Source organism: Desmodus rotundus, chromosome 4 (genome assembly GCF_022682495.2).
Source record: "Desmodus rotundus isolate HL8 chromosome 4, HLdesRot8A.1, whole genome shotgun sequence".
In the NCBI taxonomy this organism is placed as follows: Eukaryota; Metazoa; Chordata; class Mammalia; order Chiroptera; family Phyllostomidae; genus Desmodus; species Desmodus rotundus.
This window is the reverse complement of record NC_071390.1, coordinates 9432720-9455718: the sequence shown is the minus strand read 5'-3', so window position 1 is coordinate 9455718 and position 22999 is coordinate 9432720.

The window sequence follows — 22999 nt, the reverse complement described above, 5'->3', positions numbered from 1 at the left end:
GATGAGTGTACTTGTCCACCCTTTTCTAGGCGCTGATTGCTTCCCTGCAAAGGCTGGGAGAATAGAGGAGCGGTGTGCCTAGCCTGGCCCACCCTCTATCCAACCACTTGTCCAGCAGACTCAGTGGCGAGGAGAACGGGAGGAGCCAGCCCATCGCGAGTCTGGAGATGCTAGGAGTTAACAGCATAGTTGTGGCGCATTGCACATTTAATGCCTTTAGGAACTCTACCTAGATCCTCCCCTGGGGACAGCAGGCAGGCTGCCGAGTAAGAGACAGCAGTAAACGCCCACCTGAGAGAAGCTGAGAGAAATGGAGAGAAAGTATTGCTGAGGATTTGATGGCACAAGTCAGAGCAGCTTGTACCATTTCCCAAAAGTTGACACTTAGCATCCTTTTCCATGATGCATTGTCCAAACAGACTGCCTCGCCCTGGGGGTGGCCAGAGAGAGGGAGGACCCCCTTCTGATTTCACAGTGAGTTTTAGGGGTGAAGTGGGGACGCTTGGCCTCTGTTCTGTGCTGGGCCCTTTGGTGGGCACCTTGGTTATTTCACTCACCCTTCCTGACCACCCTCTGGGAGGGCTAACGGGATCCGCATTTTCTTAAGCGGAACACTGAGACTCAGATTCAACAATGTTCAAAGCCTCAGGAGGGGAGTCGGGGACTCACTTATTTCTGATACATGTCAAGAGCTGTCCTTTCCACGCGGCTGTGGGAGCCTCACACCAAAGACAATGTCTGCACAAGTGGGGCCTGGTTTAGAAAATGTGTAAAATGTGTTGGTAAGCGAATCGCCATCATTTTTGATGAATTCTGTTGCTCATGGATGTTTCCAAAATATCCCAGTTTGAAGTTTAACCTGCCACCACTGAGAGTTTTGTCCAAAAGTGGCACTCATTCTGGGGGGAAGAGGAGAAGAACCCGAAAACTCTACCTGCCCCTCTTGAGAACAGGACAGGTGCTGGCTTGCCAGGTGAGGGGTGGATTCAGTGCCGTGGAAGTTAGCTCCAAGTTGCCATCTGAATGTGGGGGCAGGCGGGGGGGCACAGGGGCCCAAGCCAGGTGTCCATTCCCTAAGGCTGAGGGGTGACATGATGGATGAGACAGGGGGACGTGGGCCTTCTCTCCAGGCTGTCCTGGCCTTTCCCAAATGACCCCCACATTGCAATCCTCCCTAATTCAGTGACATGGTCTTGGGAATCTGTAAAATCCCATACACACTTTAAAAACTCATGGTTTATTTCAATAATATAAAATAGTTCTTTAACCAGACATCTAAACACATCTCTGTTGCAATAATAATTTGCTTTGTTGTAGATTAAGCCTTCTATTTTGCTGTGACTCACACTGGGGTCCCAGATACGTTCTCCATCATCTAGGAATTATGTTTTCCTTTGAATTGAGTCCATGTACAGAGAGTTGGGGTTTGAGAAACCCAGCCCTTACCTGATATTATACTCCTAAGCCCCGGAGATGAGAAATGGTGAGCAGATTATGAGGAGAGACCCCAATAGCCCTATTCCAGGCCTGTAGGCTGCGGGACCAGGGCAATGGGAGAAAATTGCTCACCCACTTGTCTTCCCAACTCTGAGCAAAGCCTGGCGTTAGTAAAGAGGAGACCCAGCTGGGGCGACATGGCTGCCAAGCAGAGGGACACAGCAGGTTCGGTTCCCAGAGACCCAGACCCACATTAAGTGGGGGTAATTGCCTGATCAGCCTCAGATTGTCTCTGGGGGTGGCTCCTGGCATGTTACTGGGTGTCCAGCTTGACAGCTTCAGTCTGGGATATCAGACATGTGCTTCCACTCTCACGTGCACTGTTAAATATATAGATGGGACGTGGGGGCCCAGCGCTCCTGGAATCTGCAGCCTTCTCAGCTGCCGTAGGACTCTGGCTGGACCTATACTGCTGGGTTCGCCATCCACAGTAATAGAAACAGAGTCACAGTTGCTGCCAGTGTTTACATACCATGTTCTCTCATTTTATCCTCCCCTAAGGAGGATGGGGGTGTTATCATCACCCCGTTTTATATTAACAGATACCCATGGCTTGAACACATCAAGGGACCTGCCCAAGATCCCCTTAGACAAGAACTGTGTCTACAGTCACCCACCTGTGATGTCAAACTACCACAGAAGGGTTTGCTGAATACCTACTGTGAGCAGATGCTTTTTCTGGGCACAACTGGAGATAATGTCCTGCCCTTTGGAATCATGATGCCACTCGTCCCGTGTGGCTACTGAGCACTTGAGATGCAGCTTGTCCCAATAATGGAGATGGGCCGTGGCTGTCAAACCTGCACTGATTTCAAAGCCTTCATGCACAAGAGACAATGCAAAACATTTTTATATTGACTGTGTTGAAATGATAATATTTTACATATGTTGGGTTCAATAAACCATATTAACAAAGTGAAGTTCACCTATTTCTTTTGGCTTTTTGTAAATGTGGCTACTAGGAAAGCCCTAGTGACATCATGGTGCTCACTCTATTTCCATGGACAGAGCTGCCCTGGGCTCTGCCTCACACACGCAGTTTGGCCCTTGACCTCGGGCTGGCTCAGACAGTCCCAAATCTCCTGGCTTTTCTCCGAGTCGTGATGGGGGGTTCTGAAGGGAAAGGACTGGGTGTGTCCTTCTGCCCCTGATAGCAGCAGGCAGAGGCCTGTGCACACAGAAGAAACTACAAGTACAGTTGATTCCAATTATCGGTGGGAGTTATGTTCTATGAAGTTGCCTCTGACAATGAACTAGCGGCTCTGAGCCATTGCTCCTAGGGGAAATGCAGGGCTAGGTTTCTGTGAGCCACTTCTTAGGACACCTTTGCCGATGATACATGATGTTGTTTAATGTGTGTTTTTGCTTAAAGACACCTTATTTAATGTACGCATATCTGTTGATGCACCAACATTGAACTCACAGCCAATAGCACTATAACTCATTCCTGAAGGAAGCTTATCTAACTCTCTGTAAGGTACATCCATAGCCTTGAGTTTAGGGGCACCTCACAGTACTATGCTTGGGGACATTTTAAACAGTGAAGTCACCAATAGAGAGCACAAAAATGTGAAAAAATAAAGTAATAGATGTGCCACAAAAAGGACACTTACAAAAGTATGGGTCGAGTGATGCACATTAGTCACTGCTTGACACACATCTGGAAAATGGGGGTCATGGCTGCTTGTCTCCCTGCCTTGCAAATGCCGCTGTGACAATCTCACGAGAGGAGGTTTGCAAAAGGATTCAGAAGCAGTAAATAACACAGGGATGTTCAGGATTCACACACCTTCCTGATTCACAGTGAGCTGGGGGAGGCACGGCTTGACAGCGCTCAGGTGTTAAGAACACAGGCTCTGGACCCAACCTCCCTGGGTTCAAATCCTGCCTCTGCCACTGACTGTCTGCATGAGCTTGGGCATCATATCCCATCTGTGACATGGGGATAATGTGAACAGTATTGGACCTTACGGTTATGCTGTCAAAATTCAATGAGACAATGCAGGTAAAGCACTTTAGACAGGACACCCAAGGAATGGTGACTGTTTTTACTCTAACAAGTGACTGCGCCCCTGGGCTGAGTGATAGGGGTGGGGAAGTCATGTTAGCCTCGACTTCCTCATCTTTAAATCGGAGTAATAGCACCTCCTTCAGAGAGTGGGGTGAGAAATAAGTAACACAAACTTATCAAAACAAGGCACGTATGAAATACTTCAGCACTCCTTTCTCCACTCCCCAATTTTGGTGAATCCTTTCAGACCCGTGTTTCTTCGTTTGTTAGAGGTGAGTAAAGGCACCTGCTAAGCTCGGCGGTTGTGGAATGGGATAACGTAATTTTCCGAGGGCACCAAGCACAGTGCCCAGCACTGGGGGATGGAAGTGACATACCGGGGGTACGGTATGTCCATCCGTCCTTCCTCCCGTCTCCCTCCAAATGGGTCCAACAAACTGCTGGGCAGAAGCAAACAAAACTCAGCTAACCAACCCACAGACAACATGAATTTCGGAAAGGCCAGCCTCACTGATTCCTAGGAGGAAGGCTGGCTTAGGGGAGGGTTTCGGAGGGGTGGCCGAGGTAGGTCACCCTCTGGCCCAAGGAATCTGATTCTGGAGAGCATCAGATGAAAACATCTCTGCTGACCTGGGGCAGACCTGCTGCATTTGGACAGTGTGGCGGGGCGGGGGGTGGGGGTGGGGTACCCCAGGCGGTCATTTGTCTTTAGCCTCAGGAGACAATGAACTCTGGACCTCCAGAGCAACGGTACTAGAGACGGGGAGGGATGCCCCAAGCTCCTTCTGCTTTCTCTCACGCAGCTTCTAAGGACATTCCACTGCATTGTATTTACAAGGCATCCCCAACTGTCAGCTTCCTTGAACACAATGTATTTAATAAAAAGCCATTAAGCCTTGTAAAGCTGTCAGAAATCTAAATGACACTTGTAATAAAATCTTGTCGGTGACCTGTTCCGGTTAATCAGTCCCAGTGACATCAGCACCACGGATCTGTCCGATACCGTGGGTGCTAGGTATATTTAGACAGCTTTATGGTCCATGCAGATTTGAGTTATTAAAATTGTACAGTTTTGCAAGGAATTTGGGATTTAATAAAGCAATGGAGAAACTACAAAAGGAGCAATAACCTTCCAAGAAGCCAGTCCTCCGGCACGCTCAGGCTGGTCACGGGGCAGCTCTGACGCCCGGCGTTCACGCGGGCGAATTTCTGGGTCTGTAATGTGTGTATGTGGCATCTGTAAGGCCAGTGAACATATTACATTGTACCCAATGACTTCAAGGTGGCGAGTTGTGCTTCAATGTAAAGATTTATGGGTTTATTCAGATTACGAGAAGATATTAACCACCAATGGCATATTGGCTCTAACAAGCCTCTGTTGAGCAAACGTAACTGCTATATTGTAAATATCTTCGGCCCAGCTTACCCCCTGGGTAGTTCCCGGGGCTCTAGTCCCTTTAAGGCATAACTTTCCTTATCTTGAACTACAAAAGCAAGGCTTCATGTAACAATCAGGATGAGACAGAAGGACAGACACAAACAAGGGATATCCATTTGTTCAATAATCTATAAATTTAGACTAATGGGGCAGATATCAAAAAAAAGTGTGTTGGGTGTGGGTAAATAAATCACACCCGGTCTCCTGGCATCAACTGGCACAGCGTTCCTGATATTTCACTCAAATTATTCCATTTGTTTCTGAAGATATTTTAATCCCACATGACCTCAAACTTCCCGTGAACCAGGGCCTGGACCCAAGGCCGCCCACGGCCTTTGCAATAAATCCGTTGTCTCCCTTCTCGGCCCTCAACCCAGGCCCATAGATCACCTCTCCCTGCATCTTGCTTCAATTACTCAATTAACTGCAGTAAAGTTCTTGTAGGTTTTGCAGATGTTGCTTTATTATCACGGCCTCAGACGAACAGGAGAGTTCAGGAGCCGAGGTTATAGGAAGGTTGATGGGGGAAGGGCCGGATGGGGCACAGAAGATATTCCCAGCAACTGTTGGGGCTGAAGCCCCAGAGAGGGGCATTGACTCCCCCCACACTCCCCCGTGCTGTTAAATGCTCTTCGCTGCTTGGGGAATTTGTGATGTTATCTCACTGAGAAACTGCTTGAGAGAAGTAGGTATTCCACCTTCCGATGAGATAATGCTGTGATTAACAGATGCTTAATTGGGCCATTTATCAAGAACAGGACCTGCCTCCAAGTCAGTGGGATAAGTAAATTATTGCCCACCCTGCAGGTGTTGGACTGGCAGATCTATTATTCTTCTCGAAATGGTCCTTAGAAGATTTTATATGAAAAGATGATTTATTTCCAAAAGGAATTCTATTGTGCTCTTATTTATCCAGAAGGTAGCAGGGTGCTGCCCAGCCCCTCTTTCTTCATGCACAAAAGAGGATTGTTGAAAATTAGAATCACAGAGAGGGGCAGAGCCAGAAGGGCACTTAGAAATCAACTAAAAATGTGGCCATTTTACAGACGGCAGTGCTGAGGCTTGAGCAGACTGTGCCAAATTATACAGCCAGTTAGCAAACGGGCAAAGGTATTTCCCTCCTTTTTTTTTTTTTTAAAGTGCAGTTTGTCTAGTTGATGCAATAGAATTCCTAAAACTTCTGAACAAGGCATTTTTTGTACTTTAATGTGGGGTTTCTCAACCTTGGCATTATTGACATGTTAGGCTGGATCATTTTTTGTGGTGGCTTCTGTCCTGTGCATTATAGGATGCCTAGCAACATCTGGCCTCCACCCTCAAGGTGCCAGCCGCCCCCTCCTCCACGTAAGGCAACAAAAAATGTCTCCAGGCATGGCAAAGGTGCCCTGGGAGGCAAAACTGTCCCTGGTGGACAACCACTGCCTTAAAGTATTGCCGTCATCCTCATGAGATTAATAATAATATAAATTATAGCAGCTAACTTTTCTCGAGTGCTAGAAATAGCTCAATACTTTCTATATATTCTCTCATTTAATCCTCACAGTAACTCCAGGATGTGGGTATTGTTATTAGTTTATTTTACAGATGAGAAAGCTCTAGGCTCAGGGAGGGTAAGGTTTGCCCAAGTTCACGAAGCTGGTAAATGCCAGAGGTGGGTTGCAAACCCCAGGACTGCTATCCATACTACTGAAGAAAGGGTAAGTCTGCTGAATTTGGATTTGTTATTTGTTTCCTATTGTCCCTAGGAGTGAACTTGTTTTAGGAATCTGTAGGGATCATAAATCACCTCGTTCCTACAGGATAAGGAAAAACAAAAGCACCACGTGGCTGGGCCATGGGGTGCGCTGACTTCTCTGCAGATTACGGAGCAGTGCAGGGGTGTCCAACCTCTTGGCGGCTTTGGGCCACACTGGAAGAGGGAGAGTTGTCTTAGGTCACACATTAAGTGCATTGCAACACGTAACCACAAAAAATCTCATGATATTTTAAGTAAATTTACGATTTTGTGTTGGGCCGCATTCATAGCCACCCTGAGCCCCATGTGGCCCACGGGCTGCAGGTTGAACACCCCGGCGCGGTATGTTTCTGGCATTCAGAGGAAGCACCAGGCTAGTTCGCACTGTGGACGAAAACACTCAAGACAGGAAGCACACGGCAGAATTAGGACCAACTCAACAACTACCTTTCACTGAGCAAGTATCTCTTCTAAAGATGTTTAGCGTGGACTTCTTCGTAGACTGAGGCAGATTGCTGCCCCAGCCTGGATGCTGTCAGATACCTGCACCAGGAAAATCCCAGGTGAGAAATGACGGAGGCTGAGGCTCCAAAGGTAGAGTGGGTTTAGTGCCAGGAAATCAATTCAATGTGAGGCAAGACACCGCCACATGGGAGATTTTAGTGGTGTCTGCACGCGTGTCCAGGAGGCTCCGGGCGTAGGATTTGGGGGTGAAATAAAAGAACGCCTTTGCATGAGTGTAAATAAAGCCCACTTCCTTATCCCGGATGGTTTAATACCAGAACTGCCTCACCTGTAGCAACTGCTCCAGATTTTATGGCCTAATCCTTGGACTAATTTGATTTTACCACTTCCATTTTCCCTTCACCCTGATTTCTTCATCTATGTATTTTATTCTGTTGTGAACTGTGTGGGCATACATGAGATGTTCTCTACAAACATAAGAGTAACTCATGTCAAATCCTTCTTATGTAGGCATACATAAGAAATCTGACAATGTAAGTTTGAATGGCCAAGTTTCACTATGGAGTATAGAGGATTGCTAATCATAATGGAATTTCCTTCCTTTTTTTTTTTTTTTAAAGAAACAGTTTACCAACCTTCACACCAGCATTTGCAAAGGCCGCCGAATGTTGTTTGCGTGCCGCTGTCAGAGCAAGCACCAGGCCCGCGAGCAACACCCCAGGCCAGATGCTCGCTCCCGGACGGGCAGGGCTGCTAGACTGTTTATTTACTTACTTCCACCTACTTTGTGTTTTTCATCCCAGCAAGACTCCTTGTCTGTCAAGAGAGGCTGTACGTAAAAATTCCGCCAACTGTGAAGCACTTTTCAAATCATTTACTGGAATTTTCCTATCTAGGGCTAATAAGCTAAGATGTGCAGAAAAAGTGAATTCACAGGTGAATTGCACAAGATGATGGACAACAGTGGCCGCAAATCGGAGCTTCTGGAAGAGGGGTGGGGGAACATTTTGTTTAAGACTGAGTTTCCTGCCCGGGGCATACCTTCTCTTCCTCACACTGAGAAAAATGCTGGCGGGGGGGGGGGGGGGGGGGGGGGCGGGGGGGGGGGGCGTCACAGTAGAACGCAGAGGGCGCCCGTACCCTCCCCCATAAATACCCTGAGAGCCTTGTAAGGTACTAGGCCCACAAGGAAAATGAAGGAAGTTCAAACAAAGAGAGATTAAGGACTCGTTCAAGGTCATTTGCTCAGCAAGTGACTGAGTTTGGAATAGAACCTTGACCTATCTGACCCCAAACTCAGCCTTCCTCCATGTTTCGCTGATAGATGAAGCAATCCCGAACCTTCTTTGTGCCAGGCCCTGTCCCTGGTACCATGGATGTGGAGAAAAAGGCATTCCGATGGGGTTGTATGGGAGGCCTGTGGCTCCTTCCCCGGCATCTGGGGTCTTCACTGGGCATCTTCCTCGGCAGCCCTTCCTCGTAGCTGTCCCAGGCAGGGTTTGCTCTCTCCTTTTCTTCATCGGTGCTGTCACGCTCATTTCTCTCTGCAACGTGGGCTTCTCCCTGGCCTCTGGTCCGGCAGCCGGCTCACTGCCCTCGCAGCCCCTGATCCAGGCCCCGTAAATACCCGCTGACAGGCTGTGGATTGATCCAGGCCTCAGTTGTGATGGGTGTGGAGGGACCTGCTAAGTTGCTCCTGACAGCTGTGTGACTTGTTCCATCTCCAGGCCCAGCCTGAAGTCACCAGCTCATAACACACCTCTCCACCCACAGGGAGAGGAGAGAAAGGCAATCATTTCAGATCCTGAGATGTGAAAACTGCCTGTTGACTGACCCCTCCCTCCTCCCCCCTGCCGCTGCCCTTTTCTCTGGCCTCCTCTGAGGTGACAGTGGCTTTAGCTCCAGGGAGGGCCACTCTGGTGGCTCAGCTACCTGCGGGAGGGGACATAGGTGATGGCGAGTCTTCCTAAAGGAGGCACATGTCTAAAACAGCCCCCTTTGGGAAGAGGGAGGGCATTTTAGTTTAAGAGAACTTTTGTTGGCTTGGGATGTTGTTAAAATCCTGCTGAACACAACCTGAGTTTATTGGGAGTAGAAGCTGTGGTAGAAGCTGAGGCTCCTGTGATGGGGTGGGGGGGGGGGGCGGGTATCCTCTGAGCAGACAGCAAGCAGACCCGTTCCTTCCTTGCACACCCTGGGCTTCAGGGTGGAGCTGATACCGGGGCCTCGGCCACACTGGTCATCACACGTAGTCCCTTATTTCCCGACTCTTTCTCGAGCGCCTGCTGCGTGGACAGCGGGCCTGCCTTGTGAGGTGTGAATATTATGGGTGTCAAAAGTGAGTACTGATCAGATACTCCCACAAGGAAGTATTTGAGGAGAAACTGGGAAGAGGACCATGAAGGGCAAAGGAAGGGTGCAGTGGGAGTGAGGAGCGCGCCCGTCTGGATTGGGCAGCAGAGGCGGTGTCTTCTCTGAGGAGGGGAGCCGAGTTCTGAAGGGCTTCAGTTTGGGGGGTGAGTGGTTACAAAGCAGGAAGAACAATGAGTGTGAAGGAACAGTAACAGGAGAGAGTTTGCTCGATTTGAGGATCTGAAGGAAGACTGAAGGGACTGCCAGGCTCCTCAGGGTGAAGCAGATGGAATGTTCTGGAAGTTTGAGGCGGCACAGACTGGCTGGGAGATGGCCTCTCTTTAGTGCTTCCCTCTGTAGCAATTGTTATACCCCCAATGCCTGAGCTCACCCTCTCCACCCATCCTGTTCTCAAGAAATAATCTCAGTTGCAAGCTTGGTTGCTTGACTTAAATTTTTAAAAAAAGAAAAAAGGAAGCAAAGGCTCCTATACCTGTGAGGAATCGAGACGAGCAGGATGTGGCCTGTGCATTCAGTTCTCTTAAACTGCCCCCCACAGCACCGTCTGCAAGACCCCAGAGATCAGGGCCTGAGAGAGGAAACTAGTGGAATTCAGACACCATGTGGTCAGCAGGGGAGGTGGATGGGAGGTTTCTTGAAGGAAGAGGATTTCCACAGATTAACCTGGCAGTAGATAAGGGAACTGCTTGGAAGGAGAGTCTCCTGCCCCTTCTCCAGCCTGGTGGCCGAGGGACAAAGGAATTTTAGGAGCAGGGAGGAGACTCTTACAGGACAAGGGCTCCTTAATACAGAAGAAGAGCCCTCACTCCTTGTGAAAAGAGAAGGTTCCTCCTTTTATTAGATATTTCCCTCCTGGCAGGAGACCTGCCCTGTGCTTTTAGGGAAGCAATTGGTGCAGGATTTCATCACGGTGGATGAAATGCCCCTAAAGACCTTCTGAAGGAAGGTGTGACTCAGATCCCATCAAACTGCCCATGAGTCCTTATCATTTCTCCAAAACTCGGCTCAAATCTCCTTCCTTGGTCTTTTAGGCAAACAGACATGCAGATCAGTCCATCTGTCTGTCTGTGCCTCAGTTATCTTACCAAGAGCCCATCAAACCCCACCTCACACTGTGGGACCAAAGATGGGAACGCTCCCGTGATACCACGGGCCAGGTGTATGGGGAAGCAACTAGACACAGTTGCGGGTCTCCGTGTACTGCTGACCATCCCACACGTGGATTCCCTTGGTGTCCCGCCTTTCCAGATGAGGACACTGATGCTTGAAGGTTAACGCCTGGCCTTTCTTGCAGCTCATAAGACGACTTTGACCACAGAGCCTGCCTCTTAGGCTCTGTGCTATGTGAGGTGGTATCTCCCAGTATTTTCCTTGGGCCTTGAGCAGTTACTAAAGCACAGTGTTTCTAGCCAGCTGGAGGGCTCTGAGCAGGTCCCTTGAGGTCTGCCCCTGAGCCCCATTTTACAGATGGGCAGAATATCACTGGAGGGCAAGGGTGGGAAGGGAGGTGTAGGTGAATTAACCCAGCCCCAGAGGGAGTTGGTGGCGGCCGGAATCGAAGGCAGCAGGCACAGGCAGCCAGAGCTTCCAGTCTGGCTGCCTCAGCAACACTCCTAGAGACCAGCTGATAATTGCTCATTATGTGCTTAATCTGGGCACAGCCGGGCCTGGCAGCAAAATTACATCACATCAAAGCGAGTGCTTCAAAGGAGCAGAAAGCTGGCCTCCAGGGTAATTAGCAGAGGGCCTATTCTCTCCTGCCTGGGACAGTTGGAAGGGTTTTGGGCAAGGTCCACATGGTACCAAGGGAAGCTCAGAGTCGCCAACTCTGCTGAACTTGGACAGGCAAGGCCAATGACTCAAATCGCTCACTTGTGTGTGTGTGTGTGTGTGTGCGCTTTCCTTTATAAACTGCTCAGACACTCTTCTGCCTGCCTTCCCCAGATGCCCTGGTCAACGGGTAGTCCTCCGCTTCCCTGCAGGCCCAGCACCCTCTCTCTGCATTGCCATGGGCTTCTCCTGGAGGGAGCTGGGAGCAAATACAAACACACGTGCATGTATCACCATCGTGAGCCACAAATCAAAGCAGAAAGAAGGTGACACAAGCTTGCTTAGGCATAGAGGAGCTCGGACCTATGTTACCATGACTCAGTGTCCCCAGGTGCCCGAGCAGAGGGCCCCTGGGTGTCATCCCAGGCTTGAGAAGTGTTGATTCGCCCATCAGAGTGGAAACTTGGTCATGGGGGGCAGCGGGCCTGAGAAAATCCAAGGGCATGCTTGGTTGCTTAGCGAGACCCATCTTCTCCCTCGCCCGGCTGGAGGGGACAGGCAAGGTGATGTTATGTCTCAAATCCTATTTGCAGTCACCTTTCACACAGTCAGGTATCCCACCAGCATGGCGTGGAAGTGCAGAAAGTGCTAAGAGACGTTATAATGGAGTCTGGTGCCTCCTCTTGATGGCCTGTAGGGCACTCGGGTTAAAGGGCCTGAGTGAATTTCACATCCGAGAAGAAATGGTGCTGAACTGGCCAGCAGGGGACTGGAACCCTTTGGGCACCTGGCAGGGCGAGTGCTGATTCAACGACTGGTTGGCACAGGTGAAAGCAGTCAGTTTTTCATTCCTGCTTGTCAAAAACGACCAAGTTTCATTTGCTTGAGAGTTTGGAAAAGAATTCAACTCGTCCATCTATTAACCATATTTAAATAATGGGTATCTTAAGTAATGGGGTTACTAAGGTGGCAGAGCTCTGAGCCAAATAAGGAAGGCAGGCTCAGATACCTAATAAAGTCTATCAGACAGGAGTGGAGGAGGGTCACAGAAAACAGGGCATTACTGGTAGTGGAAATAAACCATGTCCACTTGACCCTTGAACAACGTGGACGTGAACTGGGTTTGAAGTGTGCAGGTCCACATATAAGCAAGGATTTTTTTTTCAGTTGCCTCCTGTGGTTCAATTGGCCGCAGTTCAAGTGATCGTAGCTCAATTGACCTGCGCAGTTCAAACCTGAGTTGTTCAAGAGTCAGTTGAAAATTGGAAAGCTGCATATGTGCGGGTCTGATAAGTTACATGAGGATTTTTGACTGTGCCTTTGCTAGGCACCCGAACCCCGTTATATTTGCCGATAATGCAGACTTTGGGCTAAGATTGTCTTTCTTTATAATTTCTGGGTATGGAAGTGTCTTGTATCAGTTACTTTGCCAACATTGGGAAATAAATGATTTAGCCGACGCTTCAAGAGCTGGTAGAGAGTGGGCATCACTACTCCCCCCAAAGGGGTCTTTGAGGCCCCAGGAGCAAACTCCGTTACTCAGTCACTACTGCTTCCAAAATGATTTCATCCAAGGCCAACTCCAGTTCCCTCTCAGGAGTCTCTGCTCCTGGTCTCAGGCTCTCTGTCCTAGAGCTGGCCCTGTCCACCTTTTATGATTCAAGAGCCTCCTGCTGAAAACAAGAGCCTTTAAAATGACTTCCAAAAGTACCTAGTACCCTGATAATCTTCAGCTGTGAATATAGCACACATCTGCTCAGTGCCCCCTGGCTCTCTGTGTTAACTCTGTGGGAATCACAAAGTGCCCTGCTGGGAGAGGCATGGCTGCCCCTACGGAGGAGATGTCACAGCAGGGTTTGAGCCTGTCACTGACCAGCTGGCTGAACTTGCGCAGGCCGGCCTCGATCTCATTGTCTCCGGAATGGGCATGGGGTGGAACATGTGACTGAGTGTGGCATGAGGCCATCTGGATTAGGGATGTGCATTCCTTGGTACTCCCCTGACCCTTTGCTTCCTCCACCTATGAACAATGAGGTGTTTGTCCACAACCTGTCACCTCTTCAGCCCAGCTCCTTAGAGGAAAAGGTCTGAGCTTCATTCTTCCCTGTCTTGGAGCAAAGTGTTTGGCACACAGCAGGTGCTCAATAAATGCTTAGCAAACAAGGGAGCCCCTTCTTGGCCTACCTTGAAGAGTACCATGCACAGATTAATGGGTACACTCAGGACTGACTAGATAATGAATGGGCCCGGTGAAAGATGAAACTGTGGGGCTGCTTGTTCAAATATTATGAATAATTTGAAGATGGAAACAGCAGAGCATGGGACGAGCAGAAGGCTCTCACAAGCCCCGGGCCCTGCGCCCCTGCAGGGCTGACACGCTCAGATGCTGCCCTGAGCACAGCGCACTTAGTGATCAGTGGGGCTGCATCGGTCTGCTCGGGCTGCCGTAGCCAAGTCCTGGGACCAGGCCTTAAACAACAAAGATCTCTTCTCACAGTTCTGGAGGTTGGAAGTCCAAGATCAGCCTGTCTTCTGAGGCCTTTCTCCTTGGCTTGCAGATGCCCTTCTTCTCTCTGTGTCTTCATACCCTCTTCCCTCTGGGTGTCTGTGTCCTAATCTTCCAAGGACACCAGTCCAGTCATAATGGACCAGGGCCCACCCTAATGACTGCCTTCTAACTTGATTACCTCTTTAAAGATGCTGTCTACACATAGGGCCCTTTTCAGAGGTACTGGGGGTTAGGACTTCAATATACGGATTTAGGGGCAAACACAACTCAGCCCATAACAAGTGTCATCAAATCTTGACACCTCTATGGCCATCTTCCTGAATCGGGTTTCAACCACACGTACTTGAACCCTACCCTGTAGAGATTTGTGTATCACCTAGTTTTTGCTGATTATAAAAGAAAAGGATAAAGAGGTAAAGCTCACCATTTATCCTGCTAAGTAGGGGTTAATGTTTTGAGGTACATTCTTTTTGCCTTTTTCGGTATGGGCACATCTTGATGGTACCAACGAAGACTGTACCATTTGGCATCTTACTTTTTTTAGTTAATCACATACCCCTTTTCCACCCCACTGAATATGTTGAATCAATTTTGGAAATTTTTACAGCGACATATTAAATTCCAAATGCGTTCACAGTTCTCAGACGCTGAAGTCACTTCCCAGGATAGGCTGGTAACCCCTCAGCCTGGTGGCCACACACACAAGGCCACCTCTGAAGCCACTTTGGGGTGCACAGAGCACAGGACAATGAAGTCACCCAATTTCTGCCAGCCAGGGCATTTCTGGACACTTGATTGGGTCAGAATGTGGCGCTGAGGGAAGAGCGTGAAGGATAGGAGCATCGCTTCCAGGAGGAGCCTCCATCTGGACTCCGTGGTCTAGAAGCTAATTACTGTACATGTGATGGCTAAGCATTCATTCCTAATATAGTTCCCTTCAGAAACAACCATTTAGTTCCCCAATTATTTCATTTCTTTTAGGGATACTTTCTTAATTGCAAAAGAATCTAAAAGTACCATTGGCATACTTGATGTGTGTGGTGTCTTGTTTAGAAAGTTAGACTGGGAGGAAAAAAATGCAATTAAACTGTCAAAATGTAATTGTTTCTCATATTTAATTTAAAGTAGCTCATTCCCATTTACTTTTTGTGGCTTTGGAGTTAAAGTAAAGAAAGGAATGAGGACTTGAGGTTCTGAGCGTGGGAGGCAGCTTAGGGGAAGCTACTCTCCAATTACTTTGCTTTAATAACACATTATGATGCTCGATTTCTGAGATTCCTAAAGCACAGAATTTACCAGTTTGGGGCACAATGGGCCATTTTGAGTAAAGAAATACACTCGGAAGTAATAGTAACCCAAATCTCCCCCTACCCCTCAAAGAGCAAATAGGTGTGTGTGTTAGCTATGATGGGTTTCTGCTGTGTTTGGGTGCCTCTTAGCTCCTTTCTAAGTGTAATTTAAGGAGCATGAAACAGAACGAGCAAAGCGAAAAGTGACACATCTACACTGGGTGGTTATGTAAATACCATTTATTCTGGAAATGTGTATTAAGCACTGATTCTTGGTGCACTGGGCTAGGCGCCTGGAAGAGGGAAGTGGACATAACACGGTTTCTCTCCTCATACAGCTCAGGCACAAGCCAGGGAAGCAGATAAGTAATTTTGATTGAATGTCATAAGCACCGAGAGAGAGAGGGGTAGAAAAGAAGAGCTGTGGAGCCACTAAAGAAAAAACACTCTGCGTGGCCGCACAGAGCAGCTAGAATGAGGCAGCAAAGCAGGATCCCATTCAGCAAGTATTCAGTTGCCTCCGGTGCTTGGGGCGCCTTCCAAACTCTGGCTTCACACAGGGGTTAGGCCCTAGAAACATTCGGCAATGAAGGAGATGAAATGCAACATAAACAGTGAGCATAGAGTTGTAGGTGCTCCAGAAATGTTTGGCAAATGGATAAAATAAGATGTAAAATTGATTAATACTAAACCCTGCAAAGAACGTCAAGATGATTAAGACTTTGCCATGGTTGCCTTTTTGGGGGGAGGTTGGGAGTGAGGACTAGTGGGGGGAGGGGCTATGTTCGTTTATCAAGCTGTTTCTTTTTCATAGCATTTTCCCTTTTATTTAAAAAATAATGCATGCTTAGCGGGACACAGTATCTCGTAGTATTTCTGCCCAAAATGCATAAGCTGAATCTAATCATAAAGAAACATCAGACAAACCCAAAATGAGGGACATTCTGCAAAAAATAAGTGACGTATAATCTTGAAGATGCCAAGGTCAAGAAAAAGGCTAAGGAACTGTTCAAGATTAAAGTGAACCGCAAGTGGATTTTCTGACTTTGATAAGTACTCATTCATGTATTTAGGGGTAACACGGTATCACGCCTGCGGGAGAGAGAGAGGAAGGCGGGGAATAACGAGCAAATGGGGTCAAATGTAATCATTTGGGGAATCTGTGTACAGGCTTTCTAGAAGTTCCCAGTACTGTTCTTGTAACTTTTCTGTAAGTTTGAAATGACATAAATAAAAAGTTAAATATATAGATAAGCTCATTTTAGAAATTTTTGAAAATCCAGAAAAGCACGTAGCAGCCAGACATAAAATAACTCAATTTCATCCTTCAGAAACAATCACACTTAACAACGTGTCCTGCCCTCTGTATGTCTACAGTGTGTAGAATATGCGGGTCCACCTTCTAACTGGGCCCTGCTTGACATGTCGAGCACTTCCTGTGGTCACAGACACACACCGTGAAGGAGGCCTGACGGCTTACTAACAGGTCTGGTCTGGCCACAGGGATTAGAACCCCGGTATGTGGGCATTTGATGGAGCGTTTCGGTGGCAGCTGCTGACGGCTTCACCATAATGGCCAGGAGTGGCTCGTGCCCTAAGAGTCACAACTCTGGACGCAGTTCCCACAAGATCCCCCAGCTACATGCCAACCACTGGTCTTGATTGGTCTTTGCAGATCAGTTGGAAAGTGAAATGTTTATAAGTCCCTGGTACTTCCACTTTGTCACTCTCTGAGCCATTGTGAAAGCAGACGTCCCAACAGCAGCACCACTGCTGACATTCTGAGCCCGATCTTTCTAGGGTGGGGGTGGGGGTGCTGTCCTGTACATTGCAGGAAGCTGAGTAGCATCTCTGGTACCTGTATTATTCCCCTTTTGCAGTTCGCCTGAAGCCACACCTTTGTGCCCATGCTTAATGCACAGCAAAAGCTCTGCCCCCAAAGCTGCCATAGTATCCCCTGTGCCCCGTCACCTCCCAAAAACAATTATCGGGCCTAGAGGAGGAGAGAACAGTGAGATGCAGCTTTGAAACATGGTGGAGAGGAGGGAATGGGATCACTCACTGATGAGGTGCATTCAGCACAGCTGATCAGATGGTGCCGAACAAACAGCTGTGATTCACATGAGCATCCTGGCTTTGGGATGTGACATAAATAAAAAGTTAAAAATATATATTTGGCCCATACATGCCTCACCTCAACCAAGAAAAACGAGTGTGGATGTGGCTGAACTTACCTGCCATGGATAGAAACGCCAGTCACTGATAGAGACGGAAGGTGGAGAAGGTGAAAGAAGGAACCACCACCGCCAGCAGGCGGAATCAGATTTCGACTCAGGATGGAAAAGCTGTGATTTTTCCAAGGTTTTTTCAACAGTTTCCTGCTGTCTAGCTCTTCATAGGGTCCTCAGAATAAAATAAATCTGGCAAGGGTTTTCTTGGGTGCCTTTTCAAAAAAAGTAGCATTGCATCATTAAAACATGTTTTGTTTTGCTTTTTTTTCCTTATACTTAACAGATATAACGACATTTGCATTAAAATATATATTGCCAGTAGCCACCAGGTAGGTAGATGGCAGCCTGCAAACTGGGGGCAGCTTCCCTCTTTAATAACAGAAAAGCAGTTTGGGCAGAATGGCTGCTGCCCTTGCCCACTGAACGGTCTGTTGGTGTCTGTGTGGTGTGCAGACCCGACTCACTTTCAGACGTCAGGACGCCTCGCCCCTGGCCAGCCCGGTGGCCTGTTGTTGTGTTCCACCAACTCTGCTTACCTTCCAACCGAGAAATTATTTTGAGGCAATGTCAACTCAAGAGAATTTGGACTCTTGATGAAATGCTTGGAACCTGAGATGTTTTTAACCATGGTACCAGCTCTTTAGTCAGTCAAATGTTTTAGTCAGTTCTAGCATTGCTGCTTACAGCTGTGTGGGCTTGAGCAAGTAACTTAGCCTCTCTGAGCCTTGATTCCTATCTTTAAATGGGGAAATAGCCCTGGCTGGTGTGGCTCAGTGGATTGAGCTCCTGCCTGTGAACCAAAGAGTCACCAGTTCGATTCCCAGTCAGGGCACATGCCTGGGTTGTGGGCCAGGTCCCCAGGTGGGGGTATGCGAGAGGTAACCACATGTTGATGTTTCTCTTCCTCTCTTTCTCCCTACTTCCTCTCTCTAAAAGATAAATAAATAACATCTTTAAAAAATGGGAAAATAATGGTGCCAATTCCACCCAATTATTTGTGAAGACTGAGATCATTAAGTGCATTTAAGGCTTACAGCAGAGTGGCTAGCACGTAATAATATGTGGCTAGTGTTGATAGTTGTTATGGCGGCTGATGTTATGATCACTAATATTTGCATCTGCAACAGCACATATTGCTCTTGTACACTTGAGGTCATGTGCGCTGGGCCCTGCAGGTGAGTAGAACTGTTTGGAGATGCACAGACACTCGGATATGTGCTCATGTGTACATTCACACGCGCACACACGGCCATTGTAGGACATCTAACCTGGTTCTCTGGGCCCGGGTTTGAGCCACCCCAGCCAGCGCAGCTCTGATTTCTCTCTTGCTCCCCACGTATCCGGTCCCCTTCGCACTTCATTACCTTTGATTCATCTGGTTATCACAGCAAACTCCTTACTGCCCTTCAACACCGTCTCCCTCCCCGCTGCCCACTCCAGCTCTCAGCAGCCCATAATCTTCTTATCACACTTCATCCGTCCACTTCTGTCTCCGAACACTGTGCTTTCCCCCAGTTCACTCCAATTTTCTTTTTGAAGCTCCTCTTTTCCCCCCTTTTTGTCTTCTCACTCACTTCATCATTTTAAATCTGGCCTCTATAAGCCTTTCTCTTCCACACCTCTGGAAGGTGCAAGAATCTTTCTTCCAGCTCTTTCAGCTCCACCCGCCCTCCCTGGGGCTCAGCTGGCCTGATGAGTCACACAGCTTTGTTGGCCAAAGTCCAGTTTGGATTCCACCTGACCTGCGTAAAGTGTTAAAGGGCCAGCACTCCACTCCTGATCCAAATAGCTTACATTTGTGCCAGCATACTCCCTGCATTATCTCAGGTAGCAGTATGGTTAGTGCTGCTGTTGCCCTAACAGTATAAGTTATAGGGAGGCCAAGGCCTTGGCCAAGGTTACAGACTGAATAAGTAGTGGAGCAGGGATTTCATCTTGGGTGTGCCTGACTCCAGCCCCCTCGTTCCGAACCCAAGGCAAAGCCCCGTGGGCAGGATGTTGGAACAATCAAGGGCTTGGTTCTCCTTGTTCCCTGTGCATGAATTAGCCATTCATTGAAGTTGGGTAAGAAAAGAACAGATGTGACCTCAGAGGCACCCTCCTCCTGAAGCCATCCTTGACATCTCAACACCTCCCCGCCCTGTTCCTTACATCAATCCCACTCTTCACATGATGGTTGTTATTTACCTGACTCTTTCCTCCCTTTTACTGGGGGTTACTTGGCATGTGGCACATCGTAGGAGCTTGAAGAAGGGTTAGGACATAAATGATCTACTGGAGATGATGTCAAAAGTAACCCAGGGACAACCTCCTCCTCACCCTCAGTCTGCTTTGGTTGGCCATTTAGTCCCAAGCCCCAACCCGTCATCACAAAAAGGGTCAGCCATTTTTCACTCTTGGGAAAGGGTCAGGCCCCATGGGCATGTCACTTAGTGGCCACCACCTCATGCAGCTCACATAGCCTGAGGACCCCTGACTGCTAGTGTGGGAGTCAAATCTGAACAGGACAGGGCTTGTGAGCAGGAGAGGCAGGTGACCGCCATTGCTGTGGGCCGTGCAGCACAGAAGGAGCTCTGTGTGCATTGGGTCAACTTTCCCAGTTGTGTCAAGTTCCCATTTCAGCCCATTGGGCTTTCGTGGGGAGGAGGTAGTTGGCGTGGCTCCATATGCAAATAATGGCATCAGCTAAAACCTGTGAGCTGGGTGCGACCCTGGCTCAGACACACTCTCTTACTTAATCCTCACCACATTTGTAAGCTTCATGATGCCTACGTTTGCAAACTAGGAAACTGAGAAGCAGAAATCAAATGACCTGCCCAAGGTCAATTAGCCAGGAAGGGTCAGAGTGGAATCCAGATTTAGCTTGGTCAACTGCAAAGTCTATACCACACAGCCCCAAGGAGGAAACCAGACACATGGACTTAAGGAGTCAGCCATGTTAGCCAGCCTACTGGTGTTCAGATCCCATTATCCATAGAAAGAAGCAACTTCCCAGGGCTGGGCAACATCATGGCAGTCACCCTCTCTGGGATGGGTCTCTGTCTAAATCTCCTCCTTAGCTCAATCCACACAGAGGTTATTTTCTTTACACCTGCTGTGTGCCAAGGAGTAAGCATATCAAAACAACATGTTCTTGGCCCTCAACCAGATTGTGGGCTGGAGGGGAAGGTACAGAGAAGTATGAGGAGAAAGGAGCATGTTACCACTGCTGCCCAGAGAAGAGAGGAGGACATTCCAAGAAGAAGGTAGGCCTCTGGGAAAGCTTCTAGGAACAGGTGGCATTTGAGTTGTGTCTTTAAGGACAGCATGTGGCCTGGAACCATTGGCTCCTGGACACCATAACTTGGAGGCTTCATGTCCAGAGATGAGTGACATTTGGGTAGTGACCAATAATTTAAAGACCTCCTTTGAACAACACCCCCTGATGCACTGTGGGTGGGCTAGAGATTATGAGCTCTTACAAGGGGTAGAGTAGGTCCTAAGCCTTCCTAGCTTCCTAGCTTGATTTCTCTGTGCCTCAGTTTCTGCACCTGAAAATTGGGACCAATGCTGTTAGTTCTCATGTTCAGTGAACAGTCATTATACCAAAGCATTATCATCGTCATTCACCATTATTTCTGTTCCCAACACCCTGGCGGGAGGAGAAAAGCTGGTTGCATAGGAAGAACCCCAGCCTCCACTTCCTCCACTGAGCCTCTTTGGCCCCCACGGCACATTTTTGCTCGAGTCTCCTCATACACTACCTTCTGTAATGTCATGGTGGACTGTACGTTCTCCATAAAGGGTGTACGTAAGAGGGCGGAGCTAAGAGGAGCGGAACTAAGAGGAGTGGAACTAGGAGGAGTGGAGCACAGTACGCCAAGGACTGCCAGCTCCTCACCCAAGAGGGATTTGGTTTAGAAAAATTGAATTGTCTTGAATAAATCTGATCTCAGCTCTGTCATTTAGTAACTGGGTGACTTCCGCTGCCTTATCATTTCCATCAGCCTCAGTGTCCTCCTAACTCCTGGGGGTTGAGGAGCATAGAGAAGACCTGTATGTTCATTTTGGTCGTGGCACACTGCACGTAGAAAGCGCCAACTGTGGTAGCTGCTCTTCTCCCCCCTCCCTCCTCTTCTTCCTGGAGGCCTCCCTTCCCATTTCTTGCCTGGATTGGCTAAGAGTTTCAATAGGGTTCTGCAGTGTCTACCCTCAGGTACTCAATCTGGCTATGATGCCCAGAGTCACAATGTTTCTGTTCACATGGCTAAGCCCAGGCTAACCACCTGGTTATGGGAAGAGGATGACAAAGACCCATCCACGGCCTGTGGCTGGGCACAGAGCTCCTCAGATCTGAACGCAGACATCAGTGTCAACAGGGGCTGCATCTGGGTGGTGAGAGAGAGTCTCTGATCCCATCGGAGAGCAGCTCCAGACTGTCCTGGGTGCTGGGCTCCTGGGGGTGCCTTGTGGCCTGAGCCTGCAGTGAGACAAGAAGATGATGTAAGTCAACTTGGCACAATTTGCAGTTACACCCACAAAGAGCAGAGTCCTTCTCTGGAGCTGCGTGTCCTCTCTTTCCTTCAGGGACGTCAGTATGCCAATTCTCTCTTTTACCCAGTCAACAAACGTTTATTGGGTGTGTGCTCTGTGCCAAGTGCCCTGGGAAATGAAAATAGAGAGGGCACTAAAATGGTCCAAGATCCTACCCCGACAGAGGTTTCTATCCAGCGAGGACTCAGAAAAAAATAGAAACAAGAATGTGAATATATAACTACATAACTACAATAGTAATAAATGCTACTGGGGAGACTGGCAGGGTATGAGACACAACATAATGGGACGGTCCCCTACCTAAAATAGTGAAGGAAGGACTCTTGGAGAAGGAGACATTTAAGAGCTAGAGGTGAGAGCTCACAGAAGAAAAAGAACATCGCACAGAAAGTGTCATGAGCAAGGGAGCATCCCCAAAGGAGCCACTCACACACGTGTGTGTGTGTCCACAGTGCCAGCTTTGTTAGGAGAGACTCCCCAGCAAGCCAATAGAGTTACGTGCCAGTTACACACAGAGAAGGGGACTTAGGCGATAGAAGCAAGCAGAGTGAGTGTCCAGCATGAAGTCCCAGTCACTGGTGATGTCAGTGGCTGGAGAGACAGGTGTCAGTCTCAAGCCAGATGGCTGCGGTGGGATCACGTGTCCAGAGGAGTTGGGTTCAGAGCGTGGCCCATGGTACAGCTAAGCTTGAGTGTCAAATGGTCGGATCTCTGAATTCAGAGAGCCCACAATGAGGGCAGTCCCTCTCATATAGGTGTCTGTATGGGCGTCCTTATCTCAGGGTCCAGATTTATGGTTTTGGGTATTCTGGGGCCCTCCGAGGGTGTTCCCGTTATACCCCATTACCTCAGTCTTAATGTAGCACTTGACATAACTGTCATGGCTGACAGTGACTCCATGCTGGATTGTGGAAAGGTGTCCACAAAGTCTACACTTTTCTTGCTTTATACAGGAAGTGTGGTGGGAACAAAGGGCTGGGCCAAGGGAAGAGGGCCAGGGAAAGTCTGTGCTGAGGAGACTCGAGGGCAGTGTGGGGGGCCGGCAGTATGGAGGGTAGGGGCAGAGGCAGAAAGAGGCAAGCTCAGGAAGGGCATGGGAGGCCATGGCAAAGGGGCTGTATATCATCCTGAGTTGGGGGACAGGGAGA